The sequence below is a fragment of the Saimiri boliviensis genome, chromosome 5 (assembly GCF_048565385.1).
Source record: "Saimiri boliviensis isolate mSaiBol1 chromosome 5, mSaiBol1.pri, whole genome shotgun sequence".
Lineage (NCBI taxonomy): Eukaryota > Metazoa > Chordata > Mammalia > Primates > Cebidae > Saimiri > Saimiri boliviensis.
This window is the reverse complement of record NC_133453.1, coordinates 148397830-148417617: the sequence shown is the minus strand read 5'-3', so window position 1 is coordinate 148417617 and position 19788 is coordinate 148397830. Positions and strand designations below refer to the sequence as shown.

The 19788-nt window shown below is 42.4% G+C and overlaps 1 protein-coding gene across 5 annotated transcripts in view; it reads right to left on the bottom strand.

Annotated features, from left to right (window-relative positions):
- Positions 1-19788, bottom strand: part of LOC120368057 (nuclear pore-associated protein 1) — a 192541-nt gene that overhangs the window by 76652 nt on the left and 96101 nt on the right. For all 5 annotated transcript variants that reach the window (XM_074398627.1, XM_074398629.1, XM_074398630.1 and 2 more), the window contains exon 2: positions 12649-12804. The gene's annotated coding sequence lies outside the window, so the exon portion shown is untranslated. The remainder of the gene's footprint in view (positions 1-12648; positions 12805-19788) is intronic.

The following is a 19788-nucleotide window of genomic DNA, read 5'->3' as shown; positions in this document are numbered from 1 at the left end:
CTCTCAAATTCCCATCTTACAATGACAACAACTGTATTCTTCTTCTTTTTTTTTTTCTTTAGAGACTGATTTTCACTTTTTTTTTTTTTTCCTTTTTTTGATATGGAGTTTCGCTCTTGTTACCCAGGCTGGAGTGCAATGGCGAGATCTCGGCTCACCGCGACCTCCGCCTCCCGGGTTCAGGCAATTCTCCTGCCTCAGCCTCCTGAGTAGCTGGGATTACAGGCACGCGCCACCATGCCCAGCTAATTTTTTGTATTTTTAGTAGAGACGGGGTTTCACCATGTTGACCAGGATGGTCTCGATCTCTTGACCTCGTGATCCACCCGCCTCGGCCTCCCAAAGTGCTGGGATTACAGGCTTGAGCCATGGCGCCCGGCCTTGATTTTCACTCTTGTTGTCCAGGCTGGAGTGCAGTGGCACAGTCTCGGCTCACTGCAATCTCTGCCTCCTGGGTTCAAGTGATTCTCCTGCCTCAGCCTCCTGAGTAGCTGGTATTACAGGCATCTGCCACCAGGCCTGGCTAATTTTTTGTATTTTATTTATTTATTTATTTATTAAGCAGAGACAAGGTTTCACCATGTTGGCCAGACTGGTCTTGAACTCCTGACCTTAGGTGATCCACCCTCCTCCACCTCCCAAAGTGCTGGGATTACATTCATGAGCCGCCATGCCCAGTCAACAACTGTTTTCTTAATTGAGTCAGCTTCATAGTAGCGGATGAATAGAACCTCAGAAAACTAGAAAATCCTATCACATTGACACAGAACAAAATTTCTTAAAAATCTAGCTCTGACATAGATTTCTAACTTTCTTCAGGTGTACTGAAATTGCTTCTCTCCCTGTGACGTCTCAAAAATGTTGACTTGTAGACACACTCTGGTCTCTCCCTGAATACTAATCCGGCTTTTGTCTTCTTTAATTCTAATTTGAATGTTTTTCAGCTACTTATTATTTATCTATTCAATCATAAATTACTTCCTGTGGGATTCTATGATTATTTAAATTTGGATTGTATGCCCATGCATTTTGTGGATTTCTGCAGAATAATGCGCATTCCCTGCTACAACCACTCTGATTTGTATTGCGTACTTGTTCATATCTCTGCTTGACTGATGCCTTAAATAAAGAAGAAATGTATGTTTGTTTTTCCTTTGTCCATCCCTCACAAGTAACAATGTATGTGCCACATGGCTGCCACTAGATTTTCTTAGTTTGTAAAAATGAGTGAATGAAAATCAGTTGACTTCCTTTATACTGGTAACAAAAAATTGAGTGTGGAAGTTGAAATATATTTTACAGTAGCATAAAAATCACGATATACTTAGAGATAAATCTGACACAATGTGTACTCTGGGCATTAGAAAACACTGATTAGATTGATAGTCAAAAAACTACATAAATATAATGATACACCAATTTCATGGATTGCAAGACTCAATATTAAGGGTCAATTCTTTTTAATTGTTTCTGAGATTGAGTCTTGCTCTGTGGCCCAGGCTGAAGTGCAGTGGCACTATGTTGGCCAACTGCAACCTTGGCCTCCTGGGTTCAAGTGATTCTCCTGCCTCAGTCTCCTGAGTGGCTGGGATTACAGGCATCCACCACCAGGCCTGGCTAATTTCTTTTTTTCTTTCTTTCTTTTTTTTAATAGAGACGGGGTCTCACCGTGTTGGTCAGGCTGGTTTCAAACTCCTGACCTTGTGATCTGCCCACTTCAGCCTCCCAAAGTGCTGTGATTACAGGCATGAGCCAAGGGTCAATTCTTATATGTTTATCTTTACATTTACTAGACTCTTCAGTTGATTTTTTTTTAAGAAATTGAGAATTAGATTCCAAAATTTATGTAAGAAACTAAATAATTAGTACAGCCAAGCCAATTTCCAAGAAAAGTAACAATATTGGGAGACTCACTCTACCTATTTCAAGTTTAATATAATGTGGTATTAGTCAAGATAGTGTGGAATTGGTATAAGGATAAATATTTAGATAAATGAAACAGTATAGCATATACATATATAGTTGGTAGGTTTTTGACTCATGTGCCAAGGAAATTGTTTTCTTGAATTGAGGGGGAGTATTTGTAGCAAGTGCTTCAAAAATAATTGAGCATTCATATGCCAAAATACAAAACAAAACTCTTCACCCTTATTTTGCACTATATGTAAAATTAATTTAAAATACCATAGATATAAATGTAAATCCTTATTACATACAATTTCTAAGGAAAATATTGTAGGTAATCTTTATAACCTTGTGTTAAGCAATATATAATGGCAGGGAATAAATTACCAAGTCCAAAATTTAAAAATGGACAAACTGACCAGGTGCAATGGCTTGCACCTGTAATCCCAGCACTTTGGGAGGCTGAGGCAGGTGGATCACCGGAGGTCAGGAGTTCAAGACCAGCCTGGCCAACATGGTGAAACTCCATCTCTACAAAAGTACAAAAATTAGCCAGGCATGATGGCAGGTGCCTGTAATCCCAGCTAGTCAGGAGGCTGAGGTGGGAGAATTGCTTGAACTCAGGAGGCAGAGGTTGCAGTGAGTTGAGACAGCACCACTGCACTCCAGCCTGGGTGACAGAGCCAGATTCTGTCTCAAAAAAAAAATAAAGGAGAAGTTATTCTTAGTCAAAATTAAAAATAAATGCTGCTCTTTGACAGACACTGTTAAGAGAATGACAAGAAATGGCACAGACTGAGGAAAAATATTTTCAGTACTTAACTGATGTAGGTCGTATCAAAATTATGCGTATACATAGTTGAATTTAATAATAGAACAGTAAGTATGTTTTGAAATGAGAAAAGAGACAGCCAAATAGTAGATATGGATGGCAAACAAGTTCATGAATTTTGTTCAATGCTATTATCATTACAATGATATGAATTATTGAAACTACAGTAAGATGCCACTGTGTATCTACTGGAATTATTAAGAGTCTTTCTCTATATATACACACATAAATTTACTCACACACACACACGCACACAGTACAAACACACACACACACACAGAGTCCAAACCAAGTGCTGGTAAGGATGTGGCGCAACTGGGATTCCTATCTTTGCTGTTAGGATGCAAAATGATAGCTACTTTGGAAAACATTTTGGCAGTTTCTTGTAAAGTCTTGCTCTGTTGCCCAGGCTGGAGTGCAGTGGGGCCATTTCAGCTCACTGCAACCTCTGCCTCCTGGGTTCAAGCAATTCTCATGCCCCAGACACATGAGGAGCTGGATTACAGGCATGCACTATCACACCTGGCTAAGGGGTGTGTGTGTGTGTGTGTGTGTGTGTGTGTGTGTGTGTGTGTGTGGTGTGTGTTTAAGACAGAGTCTTGGCCGGGCGCGGTGGCTCAAGCCTGTAATCCCAGCACTTTGGGAGGCCGAGGCGGGTGGATCACAAGGTCGAGAGATCGAGACCATCCTGGTCAACATGGTGAAACCCCGTCTCTACTAAAAATACAAAAAAATTAGCTGGGCATGGTGGCACGTGCCTGTAATCCCAGCTACTCAGGAGGCTGAGGCAGGAGAATTGCCTGAGCCCAGGAGGCGGAGGTTGCGGTGAGCCAAGATCACGCCATTGCACTCCAGCCTGGGTAACAAGAGCGAAACTCCGTCTCAAAAAAAAAAAAAGACAGAGTCTCACTCTGTCATCCAGGCTGGGGTGTAGTGGTGTGATTTCGGATCATTGCAATCTCTGTCTTCTGGGTTCAAACAATTCTACTGTCTCAACCTCCTGAGTAGCTTAGATTACAGGCACACACTGCCACACCCAGTTAATTTTTTCTGTATTTTTAGTAGAGAGGGGGTTTCACCATGTTGGCCAAGCTGGTCTTGAACTCCTGACCTCAGATGATCCACCTGCCTTGGCCTCCCAAAGTACTGTGATTACAGGCATGAGCCACTGTGCCTGACCAAGGTTTTTGTTTTTAGTAGATATGGGGTTTCACTATGTTGGCCAGACTGGCCTTGAACTGCTGGCCTCAAGTGGTCCTCTCATCTTGGCCTCCCAAATTGTTGGGATTACAGGTGTGAGCCACCACAACCAGCCTTCTGAAACATGCTTTTGTTATATGATCCAGCAACCCAGCTCTAAGATAGTTTCCCAAGATAAATTTGTAGTAACCATGTTATAATAGCCCAACAAAATATCCATCAAGTTACCAATATTAATAACATTTTATATTAATAAAAACCATGAGTGCTCTGGAGGCTGAGGCAGGAGAATCTCTTGAGCCCAGGAGGCGGAGGTTGCAGTGAGCTGAAGTCACGTGATTGCACTCCAGCCTTAGCAACAGAGCAAAGCCCTGTGTCAGAAAAAAAAAAAAGTGAATTGTAGTATATTCATTGACTAGATTGCAAGTCAGTTTCAAAAAGAAACAAACTATGAATACATTAAACATGACAAATCTCAAAAGTGTTATTGAAAGAGTACATACAGAATTATTTCTTTTATATGACATTCTGTAAAAGGCAAAGTTATGGAGACAGATATGATCAATAATTTTTAAAGCTACGTGTGTTGGGAAGATTACTTCAATGGAACTTTTGGGGTGAAAATGCAAAACTGTCCTCCAGGTGGCCTTGGACAGATTCAATTCTTCCCATTTTCTCAATTTTAATTTGCCAAGAATAAGTGTAGAACCAACTAGGAATGCAATATTGTGAGATGGGGAGGGACTGTCTGGAACAACCCTGGCCTTGTTCTGGCCCTTCCTAGGGAATGTCACATCTTGAATTGGGGAGGGACTGTCCCGGACAGCTGGGGTTTATTCCTCTCTGCCCTAGAAGCAGCATGTCCTTCAAGCTTTGCTCCCCTGAGGCATATAACCCAGGTGGGCTGCCTTTTGGGTTTTCTCAGCTGGTGGGGGAATGTGCAACTGAGGCTTCATCTGCCCTCGGAACCCATCTTGAGCCTTGGGGAACCAGCTCACCATGAAGCTGAGGCTTCTTTGGAAAGAAGACTTTCTCCCTGTCTGTAAGCAAATCTGCATCCTATCACTTACTGCCTGAGAATGTGTTTTCTGTCACTCGGTTATTTACAAAAGTGGTACTGCATACTAAATAGAAAAATGACATTATTTTATTAATTCTGGATTTACTTGTTACAAATAAAAATGTGCCAACCAGCCAGGTGCGGTGGCTCATGCCTATATCCCAGCACTTTGAGAGGCCAAGGTGGGTGGATCATGAGGTCAAGAGTTCAAGCCAGCCTGGCCAACACAGTGAAACCCCTTCTCTACTTTTGTAAAAATACAAAAATTAGCTGGGCATGGTGGTAGGTGCCTGTAATCCCAGCTACTCAGGAAACTGAGGCAGAAGAACTTCTTGAACCCAGGAGGTGGAGGTTACAGTGAGCCGAGATCACACCACTGCACTCCAGCCTGGATGACAGAGCAAGACTCTGTCTTGGGGCGGCGGGGGGTGGTGGGGAAGAAAATGTGACAACCCACCCTGTCACAATGTAACAGCCCAGTTTAGTTAGTCAAAAAGGCCATGGAGATGATGAATGCTAAAGCTACTTGAGCAAGAAGCCAAAACTGTATCCCAGATACAGGCAAGACCCTGGTTGCACTCACTGATATAAAGGAAGCCTGGCAGTTGGTAAGGCCTCTTTGGGTCCTGGAGACTGCATGTATCCCACATGGGGGTTCATTCAGTACCCATAATCAAAGTAACCCCAGCTCTTAGGGAGGCAGAGGCGGGAGGATAGCTTGAGCCGAGAAGTTCGAGACCTGCCTGGGCAGTATAGCAAGACCCTGTTCTCCACAAAAAGGAAAAAACAAAACAAAGCAAAAAAAAAAAAAAAAAAGGAACCAATACAGCCATATACTTTGGGCTGGGCGTGGTGGCTCAAGCCTGTAATCCCAGCACTTTGGGAGGCTGAGGCGGGTGGATCACAAGGTCGAGAGATCGAGACCATCCTGGTCAACATGGTGAAACCCCGTCTCTACTAAAAATACAAAAAATTAGCTGGGTATTGTGGCACGTGCCTGTAATCCCAGCTACTCAGGAGGCTGAGGCAGGAGAATTGCTTGATCCCAGGAGGCGGAGGTTGCGGTGAGCCGAGATCGCGCCATTGCACTCCAGCCTGGGTAACAAGAGTGAAACTCTGTCTCAAAAAAAAAAAAAAAAAAAAAGCCATACACTTTGAATGAAATACTTTGCAGCAGCAGGTTTTAGAAGCTTTTCAACCATTTGTGTCTCAGGCACCGTCTTTTATTTTATTTTATTTTTTGAGATGGAGTCTTGTTCTGTCACCAGGCTGGAGTGCAGTGGTGCAATCTCTGCTGACTGCAACCTCCATGCCTTGGGTTCAAGTGATTCTCCTGCCTCAGCTCTGCAAGTAGCTGGGACTACAGGTGTGTGCCACCACACCTAGTAAATGTTTGTATTTTTAGTAGAGATGGAGTTTCACTGTGTTGGCAGGGATAGTATCGATCTCTTGGCCTCCTGATCCACCTGCCTTGGCCTCCCAAAGTAGGGATTACAGGCATGAGCCACCACACCCGGCCAGCACTGCCTTTTAAACCTTGAATCTGCTAGCCTGATGAAATCACAGTTGTGTGTAACCTGATGCAGAGTGATGGACGTCTCTGGCAACAGAAAACTGACACTGGTGTACTAGCCTCTCAGATTTTGGACACGTAAGTTGCCTCAGGCAGCCACCAAATATGTGTCTTTTAAATGGGAATCCTTACTTGATACTGGGCACTGTTTTGGACTGGGCATCTCGCGGCCAGAATGCCAGATGGAACTCTGCAACCTGAACTGCTGATTCTCTCTGGAAGGCTCACAAGCCCAACCAATACAATTAGGCTCAAAAGAGTTCAATTATCAAATGGAAGTGGTGCATTCAAATTCAGGCCCAGCAGGACCACAGGTGACCAGCAGGTTCCACGGAACAAATGGCTAGCTAATTAGGAGACACCACAGGGTGTGCTTTGGCTCCTCCCGTGGGTACCTGGAGCCTAAGTCTCTGAGACAAGCCTGCTGATGGTGTGGCATGGTTTACTGGTGGCTCAGTGGAACAACAGAACAGATGGGGTCTGTTGGGCTGCGGCTGTCATCATCATGTGACAGAATAAATACTGGTGTTTTGCCCAGTGGACCAAGCAACACGCATTGGTGATGACCATGTGGGCCACCTGTATCGCCAGGTCTTCCTGCATTTCACCAGTGTGGGGGCCTTTGCTAACAGCCTGCTTACCTTGCCAGGAGAATGGCAATTGAGTGACTAGACTGTTTAAAGAGCCTCAATGTGGGGACAAAGACTGCCAAAACAGTTTGCTACTCGGAAAGGACAAACAATATGCACTCTTATGGACGCTGATACTACCATTGCTGGTACTGACGAGAACCTATGTCATGATTTCTGAATGCCCCACAGGACCTCAGTCTCACCAAGAAGCATCCTTCACTACCTGAGCAGCAAAACAATGACCACGCTCTCATCGAATATGATGGGCTTAGCATGCACCCTGTCATCTGCAGGCCAGGGGAGCTACTGAACAATTTAACAGGCAACTCGCAAAGCAACTGAAGACAGGACATCAAGAAGTCCTGCTCATGAGGCGGTACTCCTACCTAGCAGCATGAACACAAAACGCTCTAGTCCAACGCATGGGAAATGGTACACAGCAGCACATGTTGGGAAATGCTGAGCTTGATGTGGGTGGAGGCGGACCAGGGAGCTGGCTAATTAGGCTGTTCCTGTAAAATTCCTGCCTCCTGCCATTCTTTTTCCTTTTCCCTTCAAAGTGCGTATTCTGGGGGTGGTTCGTGGCTCAGGCCACCATAGAACCCCCCAGCAAGTGCTCCCTAACTCTAATTTTATGGCAGTGTTCCCCAAGATGCCCCCCCCAGCTTTCTATGGATCTCACAGTGTTAGGGGACAGGATCCAGGAGTACCAGGATGCTAGGAACCCTCTAGTGGTGTTGGAAACATTTGATCCTTCCAGTGGGGTGGGCTATGTTATCAGGCGCATCAAGTTTGTATAGGACATGACCTCCCTTGCTGGACTGGATGACTGAAATCAACACGTTTAGGTCTACAACAACACTTTGGGTGCCAGCAGAAGTAGTAACCTCAGCACAGGGACAGACAGACTGGGCTACACCAGCTCAGCCCAACCCTTACTTGATAGATAGGGAAGATCTGAGACCCAGGGAGGGGCAGGTGGGACCGAGACTTGTAATCCATTATTTAAAAAAAAAAAAAAATTCTTCTTTTTTTTGAGAGGGAGTTTCACTCTTGTTGCCCAGGTGTGATCTCGGCTCACCACAACCTCTGCCTCCCGGGTTCAAGTGATTCTGTTGCCTCAGCCTCCGGAGTAGCTGGGATTATAGACATGTGTCACCACACCTGGCTAATTTTATATTTTTAGTAGAGACAGGGTTTCTCCATGTTGGTCAGGCTGGTCTCGACCTCCCAACCTCAGGTGATCTGCCCACCTTGGCCTCTCAAAGTGCTGGGATTATAGGCATGAGCCTCTGTACCCAGCTTATCCATTCTTTTTACAGGGCCATGGCAGCAGAGGCCAGGAAGCCTAAAGCCTTTGTTAGATTTCCCAAGCTGTGGCCACTGTGGGAAACCTTGATTATGGTGGTGATTTCATGACAGTATGCATTTGTTGAAACTCTATACTGTGTACTGGAAAAGGATGGATATCTCCTCAAGAAACCCAATTTTAAAAATTAAACAGTTGGCTGGGCGCAGTGGCTCACACCTGTAATCTCAGCGCTTTGAGAGGCTGAAGCAGGAATATCACCTGAGGTCAAGAGTTCAAGATCAGCCTGCCCACCATGGTGAAACCTTGTCTCTACTAAAAATACAAAAATTAACCAGGTGTGGTGGCATGTGCCTATAATCTAAGCTACTTGGAAGGCTGACGCAGGAGAATTGCTTGAACCAGGGAGACAGAGGTTGCAGTGAGCCGAGATGGCACCACTGCACTCTGGCCTGGGCAACAGAGGGAGACTCCATCTCAAAAAAAACAAACAAACAAACAAAAAAAAACAGTTATTGTATCAAAATCCTTTTAATCTTTCCTTCATTAAATCAGTAGCCCCCCAAGTTGCAATATAAGATTAGTGTTTTTCCACAAGATTTTTCTATTTACTCGTTCTGCGTAAATATAAAATGGTTAAGAGTCCTGCCCATAGGTAGTTCAAACTTACTGCTTTCCCAGAATCCCACTCACAGCCATACAAGGATTTCATTCTTCTTGCCAAAGTTATCTTTAGACATCTTTACCTCTCAGTAGTCCTTTGCTTTCTTTTGTAGCTTGAAATCTCTATTCATGCTTGCTGTGGCTAAGATTTATACATTGAAGCTATTGGGGTACAGGAAATACTACCCCAATATATGGCACCCTGGCACACTGAATACTTTAAGCTAGAGGAGACAGAAAGCTGCAGAAGGAGTAAGATTTCAATGACCTGCTCCCACCTCTTCTCTCCTGAAGATCCTCATGTGACAGGTGTTCTGCCTGAAGGGAAGGATTATCAAATGTGGAGGCCAAGAAGAATCTGAACAGTCAGGTCTTACTAATTCCTCCAAGTTCATTACCGTTACATCATACCCTTTTGTCCTCCAATCATAGTTCTGCATGACTGTTCATAAAAATACATAGTTCTCCCTAGATATTCGAGTTTTCATTTTCTTAGTCTGCTGTGTAACATAAAACTACATTAAATGCATTTGTGGCTGGATATGGTAGCTCACGCCTGTAATCCCAGTACACTGGGAGGCGGAGGCAGTGCATCACCTGAGGTCAGGAGTTTGAGACCAGCCTGGCCAAAATGGTGAAAGCCCATCTCTACTAAAAATACAAAAATTAGCCAGGCATGTTGGTGTGTGTCTGTAGTCCCAGTTACTTGGGAGTCTGAGGCAGGAGAAGCACTTGAACCCTGGACGGGGAGGTTGCGGTAAGCAGAGATTGTACCACTGCACAGCAGCCTGGGCAACAGGGTGAGACTCCATCTCAAAAGAAAAAAAAATGCATTTGTATACTTTTCTTTTATTTATTTTTTTTTGAGATGGAGTCTCGCTCTGTCATCCAGGCTGGAGTGCAGTGAGGCAATCTTGGCTCATGCCTGTAATCCCAGCACTTTGGGAGGCCAAGGCGGGCAGATCATGAGGCCAGGAGATCAGGACCATCCTGGCAAACACAGTGAAACCCTGTCTGTACTAAAAATACAAAGAAATTAGCCAGGCATGGTGGCACATACCCCAGCTACTCAGGGGGCTGAGGCAGAAGAACCACTTGAACTTGGGAGGCAGAGGTTGCAGTGAGACAAGATTGCACCACTGTACTCCAGCCTGGGTGACAGAGCAAGACTCCACCTCAAAAAAAAAAAAAAAAAAAAAAAAAGGATAGAATGTTTAAATGAGAGAACTGGGGATGTGCAAGCACAGAGCAAGAACCAAGTGACAGCAGAGTGAGAAGGTGGCCATCTGTCAGCCATGTAGCGAGGTCACAACACAACCCCGTTAAGCTTTCCCTTGAATTTACAGTCTAGCTGCTGTTGTTTAAACCACCCAGTCTCTGGTCCTTTTTTATGGTAGCCATAGCATACTAAGGCAATGCTCTAGGAATCAGCTCACTCATCATCTCACTTCAGAAACTGACCCCTTTGAGAGGCCGCAGAGGGAAGACTGCTTGGGCCCAAGAGTTTGAGACCAGCTTGGGCAACAAAGCAAGACCTGTCTCTATTTCAAAAAGAAAAAAAATTAAAAAAAAAAAGAAAAAATAATTTGACTTCCTGATCACTCAGGCTATTCTTTATATATTTTTTCTCTGGATTAGTAACATACTCCGAGCTGCATCTTGGTCAGTGGTTCTGTTCTCATTTCTTTCTTTCTTTCTTTGTTTTTTTGAGATGGAGTTTTGCTCTTGTTACCCAGGCTGGAGTGCAATGGCGCGATCTCGGCTCACTGCAACCTCCGCCTCCTGGGTTCAGGCAATTCTCCTGCCTCAGCCTCCTGAGTAGCTGGGATTACAGGCACGTGCCACCATGTCCAGCTAATGTTTTGTATTTTTAGTAGAGACGGGGTTTCACCATGTTGACCAGGATGGTCTCCATCTCTTGACCTCGTGATCCACCCGCCTCAGCCTCCCAAAGTGCTGGGATTACAGGCTTGAGCCACCGCGCCCGGCCTCTGTTCTCATTTCTTAGTCTTCATTTTACATGAGCCAATAATTAGCAAACAAATGGGAAGAATATATGCATTCATTACAGGGATGAGAGAGAGAAACAGAATAGATAATTCTGATGGGGAGTGATCTGAATTTTAGTATTCCTAAACACATTGGGATGCTCCTCCTATGGAAGCAGGTTCCAGTAGATGGCAATACTGCCACAGGCAGGCCAGAAACAACGGTAAAGTGGGAAATAGTAAACTCATAAGTAAAACATTTAAAATAAGCTGTGATTTGCTTCTACGGAATTAAAGTAATTTTAAATTCTAACCCATTTGATTAAAAGTTTGGACAAAATTGGACAAAATGTGACAGTGCACATTTACTAGATCTAGTAATTGATATTTTGGAGGCTCTAACCTAAAATAATCACATAGAAGAAGAAAAACAGCATATGTATACATGTTACTTGTAATTTTTAAAGAAAACTAAAACAAAATTTTATTTGATGCTTTCAATATAAATAACTTATTTTCATATATATAATACATATGTGTGTGTGTATATATATATATAGGCAGAGAGAGAGAGAGAGAGAGAGAGAGAGAGAGAGAGAGAGAGAAAGAGAGAGAAGGTCTCATTCTGTAGCCCAGATTGGAATGCAGTGATGTGATTGTGATCGCAGCTCACTGTAACCTTGAACTTCTAGGCTCAAGGGATCCTCCCATCTCAGGGTGCAGAGTAGCTAGGACAACAGATATTCACTGTCATGCCCAGCTAATTTTTTACATTTTTTTATAGAGACAGACTCTTGCTATGTTGCCCAGGCTGGCAAATGACTTATTTTCACACTGTGCCTGTGGTAATCAAGATGAAGCTGAAAATTGATTCAATAAGGATTGATTTTCTATCTGAGCTTGGAAGCTCTGTTCTTCACCCACAAATCAGTTTATTTTGTTGGGACTCGGATGTGCCAAAGACCGGCACTTTGTCATGCTGAGAAGCCTTAGAAGTTGCCTCAGAATCAAGGTCCCCTAATCTTATTTTGTCTCCCACCCCTAAGTCCAGAAAGAGCCTCTCTTTGCAATTTCCTTATCTGACCAAGCAAAAGAAATGCAATGATCTTGAATGCCCTCCCCAGGGATCTCATCAAGTAACCAGGAAAGACCAAGAGGCTGGAAGTCCCCACCAGCCCAGACACCCTTACCATCTTTTCTTCTGAGGTCAGCTCCAAGAGATTCTCTGGAGGACTTAATCTGCATTAAACCGTAACCTCTGTTCCTGTGTAGCTCTGCACCTCACCTTCCCCTAATGTCTGCTTCCTGCCTCTTGGGTCTGTTCATTCTCCTCCTTAACGGTCTATTGCCCCTTAAAATAATAGTCCACATTCCACGTCTCCCCCTTCCTCCATGGAAACAGGTATATAAAGTTCTGTACCTCACTGGGTTGTCATCCTCTTGTGATTCCCTCGTGCTATGCAATTTAAAGTAAAATTTTGCATACCTTTTCTTCTATTAATCTTCCTTTTGCCAGTTGATTTTTCAGTGAACCTTCAGAGGATAAAGGGGAACTTTTCTCTTCACCCTTATAGCTTTATCCATGCATTAGTTCAGCGTCTATGCATTTTCACCGGTGAGGTCAGAGGAATTATCCGAGGCACTGAAAACATAGAATTGAGAAATCAAATAAAATTTTGTGTCTCCAAAGGCTTACATTCTAGTACTAGTATTCCAGGTGCTATAAGTAAAAAACAGGTAAACATTCTGTTCACATTCTAATCAAGTGTCTACTGTTAGCAGAAGACATGGACATAAGCTCTCGAGAAGCTGCTCTGTGATCACCTAACACCACAGCAAGGCCAGGAACCGAAATTGGACAAAATGTGAGAATGCATGTTTACCAGATCTAGTAATTGATATTTGGAGCCCCTAAACTAAAATAGTCACATATAAGAAGGAAAAACAGCATATGTAGACATGTTACTTGTAATTTTTAAGGAAAACTGAAACAAAATTTATTTGATACTTTGAATACAAATAACTTATTTTCATATATATGTGTATGTATAGATATAGATATAGATATATAGATATAGATATAGATATAGAAAGAGAGAGAGAGAGAGAGATCTCACTCTATAGCCCAGATTGGAGTGCAGTGATGTGACTGTGATCACAGCTCATTGTAAACTTGAACTTCTAGGCTCAAGTGATCCTCCCATCTCAGGGTGCAGGTCCCACCTCAGGTTCCATACCTGGCTAATTTTTGTATTTTTGGTAGAGATGAGATTTCACCATGTTGGCCAGACTGGTCTTGAACTCCTGACCTCAGATAATCCACTTGCCTAGGCCTCCCAAAGTGTTGGGATTACAGGCGTGAGCCACCATGCCCAGCCTCAATTTCTGTTTTTTCCTAAAGTTTCTGATTAGATTAAGTCACAAGATATTATCAATATTACTGATGCCCTGAGTGAATCTCCCTAATTTTATCCTTACCCATTAAAAGTTACTATTATTTTAAATTATCTGCCATTTCCTTATATTTCTTTTTACTTTTCTCTCTACTGTTGTATTTCTAAATAATACATTGTTCAGTTTTTCTTATCTTCAAGGTCAGGTTTTTCTTATCTTCAAGGTTAATGTGTCTGAATGAATGTATTTCCTAATCTTTAATTTTGATGAATTATCATACACAGCCATATTGTGGGACATTCTATAAAAAGTTTGGCTGGTGCTTTTTTTTTTTTTTTTTTTTTTTTTAGACTGAGTTTCGCTCTTGTTACCCAGGCTGGAGTGCAATGGCGCGATCTCGGCTCACCGCAACCTCCGCCTCCTGGGTTCAGGCAATTCTCCTGCCTCAGCCTCCTGAGTAGCTGGGATTACAGGCAGGCGCCACCATGCCCAGCTAATTTTTTGTACTTTTAGTAGAGATGGGGTTTCACCATGTTGACCAGGATGGTCTCGATCTCTTGACCTCGTGATCCACCCGCCTCGGCCTCCCAAAGTGCTGGGATTATAGGCGTGAGCCACCGCGCCCGGCCGGTTGGTGCTTTTTGAGAGCCCAGGTCATGAAAAATAAGTGAAGACTGGGAAACTTGCAGATTCGAGAAGACCTGACGTGGCAGACAGACCCTAAGATGGTGACCAATTATACAGAAATTCTTATTCTAATTTTCTCCCTGTGTGTGTGAGCAGGAACCTTGACTATCTTGTAAACAACAGAGTACTGCTAGTAATGAAGGAAATTAATAATTTGCAATTGCTGTACGATAAAGCCAATTTACAGTGTTGTGGTCAATATAAAATCTAACCCCCAGATCTGCTTGAAATTAACTCCCTGTAAAACCTACCTATCTATTCTATCCACATTCTCAGTGAAGTTCCCAGGCATCCCAAGAGTCCTGTTTTTCTTGTTGACCAGCTGCAAGGTCACAGGGTAAGATAACACCCAAAGAATGTACAATGTGTTTCTCAAGATGCTATTTTTCAAATGCAACGTACATCACAAGATGTGTTATGGGTTAATTAACTGTTCTTTGTTCTTGGTTCTGTGAAATTACTTCCTGCTTTGTCATCCTGTATCACAAAAATGCTTAACACACCCTCAGTTTTTCTGTACCTGGCTCAGTCTAGGGAAGCAATTTCACTTACCAGGCTCAGTCTTTTTTTTTTTTTTTTTTTTTTTTGAGACGGAGTTTCGCTCTTGTTACCCAGGCTGGAGTGCAATGGCACGATCTCGGCTCACTGCAACCTCCGCCTCCTGGGTTCAGGCAATTCTCCTGCCTCAGCCTCCTGAGTAGCTGGGATTATAGGCACGCGCCACCATGCCCAGCTAATTTTTTGTATTTTTAGTAGAGACGGGGTTTCACCATGTTGACCAGGTTGGTCTCGATCTCTCGACCTTGTGATCCACCCGCCTCGGCCTCCCAAAGTGCTGGGATTACAGGCTTGAGCCACCGCGCCCAGCCCAGGCTCAGTCTTAGGAAGCAATTTCACTGAGCCTGTGTAAATGTTAAATAAAATCCTTCTGCTTTTCCATCAGTCTGTCCAACTCTCTAATTTCCCACTTCACAAGGACATGGGATGTCACAAGGCTATTATGTGACACAAGATTGTCATTTCTGTTAGCAAACTCCCTCCCTTGATCGAGTTGGTGAAACATTCTGCCTTGGGAGAAACGCACAAAGCAAACAAGTGAATGCTGCCTCTGGCCAGTAGCCAACAATGAACAAAAGCTCTTGATCTACAAGGCAGTATTGGAACTGGCAATACCAATTTACAAGGAATCCAAGCCTCCTTTCAAATAACACTATACTGAGTCACAATTACCATGAATTCCTTATAATAAGAAATCATTTTTTTGTACCTTCAGTACTTGTGTCATTGTCCATTCATTTCACTTATATATGAGCATTCATTATATATATATGCATAATATATATACAAGAATACCTAATCAAATTCATTGTTTCTGTTAATGTTTTTGATAAACTTTTATGTATTAGATTAACAAAGAATATGAGAAATAAAAGTTTTTATTCTAAGGACAACCACTAAAAACGAAAAAAGAAATATAATGTGCTAAGAAAAAAGAAAAAAATAGAATCATATAAAATGCTCAGTTAAAACTATAGAAAGCTGAAAATGAGTGGGAGAAAAAAATAGAATAAAAGAACAAAAATGACAGATAGAAAATAGTAAGGTATGTAACAGGTATCAATCCAACCACGTCAATAATCATTTTGAGTTGCAATGGTTGAAATACAGCAATTAAAGACATATTGTCAAAGTAGATCTAAAAACAAGACCTAATTATGTCTTGTATACTGGAAATCTGTCTAAATATAAAGACATACATAGACAATTGCAAATTAAAATCAACGAGATATCATCTCACACTTGTTAGAATGGCTATTTTAAAAGACAAAGTTAATAAGTGTTGATAATGATATGGAGAAAAGGGAACCCTTGCATATTATTGGTGGGAATGTAAATTAGTACAATATAGGAACTATGGAAAAAAGTGTGAAGAATCCTCCAAAAATTAACAATACAATTTCCGTTTGGTCCAGCAGTCTCAATACTGGGTATATATCCAAAGGTAATAAAATCTGCCTTGGGAAGTTTCATTACTATCCAGTGTGTTGGATAGATATCTGCATTCCCACGTTCATTCCAGAATTATTCACAATAGCCAAATATGGGATCAATGTAAGTGCCCATCAACAGATTAATGGACAAAAGAATGTAGTGTATATGCAAAACAGGATATTATCATCCCTAAAAAAGGGAGATGCACTGTCATTCGAGGCAGCATGAATGTATCTGCATGATAATATATTAAGTGAAATAAGCCAGGAAGAGAAAGACAAATACCATATGAACCCACGCGTATGTGGAATGCAAAAAAGCTACTTATATAAATACAAAGTAGACTGGTGGGTACTAGGGCCTAAGAGTTGTTTGGGATGAGGTTGTGTAGATGTTTGTGAAAGGGTACAAAATTTCAGTTAAACGGGAGGAAAAAGATAAAGAGATGTATTGTACAACATGGTCACTATAATTAACAAAAATTGTATTATGAAAAATGAAGAAAGAGTGGATGTAAAGTTTTCACGCCACACACAAAAAAATCTACGTTAGGTAACACATATGTTCTTATACTTCATGATATATATTATTCTTCAAACATCATGTTTGAAGGTAATGTGAAGATTTTATATAGTAAATACACCAAATTTTATTTGTCAATTTAAAAAAGACATGCAGGCTGGGCGTGGTGGCTCATGCTTATAACCCCAGACTTTGGGAGGCTAAGGTGGGTGGATCATGAGGTCAGGAGTTCAAGAACAATCTGACCAAGATGGTGAAACCCCGTCTCTACTACAAATACAAAAATGTGTCAGGCACTTTGAGGCAGGCAGATCATGAGGTCAGGAGTTCGAGACCAGCCTGGCAAACATAGTGAAACCTCATCTTTACCAAAAAGGCAAAAATTAGCTGGGTGTTGTGACACATGCCTGAAGTCCCAGCTACTTGGGAGACTGAGGCAGGAGAATCGCTTGAACCCAGGAGGTGGAGGTTGCAGTGAGCTGAGATCGTACCACTGTACTCTAGCCTGGGCAACAGAGCAAGACTCTTTGTCTCAAAACAAAACAAAACAAATCAAAACCAAAAACAAACAAAAAAAACGAAACCGCAAGAAGAAACAGAGGAATTCACTATTTTAGTAAGAGACTTTCAACACTCCTCTATCAGAAATAGACAGATTCACCAGGCAGAAAAAAATCAGTAAGGACATAGCTAAACTCAAAAATATCACCAATCAGTTGGATATTATTGACACCTACAGACAACTTTATCCAACAACAGGCAGAATACACACTGAACTCAAGCCCACATGGACCATTCATCAAGATGTACCACATTCTCCTCCATTAAACATACCTGAAACCATTTAAAAGAATCAGAATGATACAATGTATGCACTCAAATCACAACAATTAAACTATAAATCAATTTTTAAAAACTGGTGAATTGAAAAATACATGGAGATTAAATAATACATTTCCAAATAACACATGGGTCAGAGAAAGCTCACGAGAAAGCTAAACAAATTTTTGAACTAAATTTAAAGTAAAACATACCTCATCAAAATTTGTGAGCTACAGTGAGGCAGCTTAGAGGAAAATTTCAGCATTGAGTAAGTGTATATATTAGAAAAGTTGAAATGTAAAATTCAAACATCTAAATTAATGCTATAAAAGGAAGCAGAGCAATTAAATCCAAAGTAAGTGGGGGAAAATATATATTGGAAACACAGCAACAACAAAGTAAATGATAAAGCAGTTGGAATTTTTTTTTTTTTGAGATGGAGTCTCGCTCTATTGCCCAGGCTGAGTGCAATGGCATGATCTCCGCTCACTGCAATGTCTGCCTCCAGGGTTCAAGTGATTCTCTTGCCTCAGCCTCCCAAGTGGCTGGGATTACAGGTGCCTGCAACCATGCCCAACTAATTCTTTTGGAATTTTTAGTAGAGATGGGGTTTCTTCATGTTGGTCAGGATGGTCTTGATCTGACCTGGTGATTTACCTGCCCTGGCCTCCCAAAATGCTGGGATTACAGGTGTGAGCCACCATGCCTGGCCACCACCTAGAATTTTCAAGTGAATATTGATAGTTTCATATTTTCCAGGACATATGAGTCCAAAGTTAAGTAGAAAAACATTAACACCCCCAACAGGACGCTTGCTTAAGAGCATGGAGTGGTGACCTGCATTGAATTCAAGGAAAAAATCTTCAGAAATATCAACCAAAGGTATGTAAAGCAAGGTCATTTCATTTGAATACTAAGTCGGGAAATGCATTAACCATGAATAATCCATCAAAAATAAATGTTAAGTATTGCTAGGTATACAAGGCATGGTTACATGTGGCAGAAAGAATAAAGTCAAAATACATGCTATGCTCTGAGAAACATGAGAAAATTGTGAGGTTTGCATGTGAACATCAACACATAAGGGGTCATGCACGTACACTGAAGAACATGTGTATATCCTCAGACAATGGTTTCATAAAGACCCACTACTACCACGTCTCAAGTCCCCTGTCTACCTTGCCCGTGTAGCTTGCCTGGGGTCCCTTCTCTGTGCAGCCGCAAACCCACCTCATTTGAAGTTCACTGTTAGGATGCTCTCACCCTCTGGTGTATTTTTTGTCAGGTGGTTGTGATCTGGCCACTGTGAACTTTCAGATCCACAGAGACCACCCACAACTGCACAATGACAGACAGGACAGACAGCTCTTTACCCCTTTTTGCGCTCTTTTGTCCTCAGCACCAAAACCTCCTGGCAATGCTAATGGTCTTGCACAGTGGACCTGGGCCATCCACACCACTTCTGTTTCCTGGATCAAAAGACCTCATGGACTGGGGATAACACTTCAAAATAGACTGAGACATCCAAATCCCTCCCTACAGAATGCAGTCCTCAGAAGGCAGCCCCTGCATCACTTTCTGAGTCACCTGGAATTGTCACCCCAACGCCCAGTCCCTCCACGGTCTGCCCTTCCTGCTCCTGCCTCCTTACGTATTACTCATCCCAGCAGCCCTTGCAATCTACTGCCCTCTTCTCACAGCCTGGCCTGTGCCACAGAAACACTGTTTCCTCTTCCCTTTCCCTCCCTTGTCTGCTGGACTCACTGCTCCTCACTCTTCAGCACTCCTCCAGTGCTCCTCGTCTTGGAGGCGTCTCTTGTCCATCCCAGTTCAGGCCTGAAACTTGTCCTCTGGGTAGGGGCAGCTCTTCTACTTTGCAATTTAGTTTCTGTTAAGTTTTCTGAATCTCTGTTGGCCTTTAACATCTGAGAATTTGGAAACTTTGTCTGTGTTGCTTCCCTGTGAGCCCCACACATGGAGTGAACAAAGAGTAACACAGACTATCTTCCTTCATGTTGAATTTCACAAAGAAATTCATGAACCTCTCAAACTCCTCACCTATATTCTTATCCACTTTCCAAGAAACTAAAAACTTTCTTTCAATCTGAAGAGAGTTTGTGCCTGAAGATGAAAATATTTCTTTTTCCCCTTCTCATCTCAGGACAAGATGTGACTCCCCTCAGCTTCCTCTCTAGCCTCCCATCCTTAA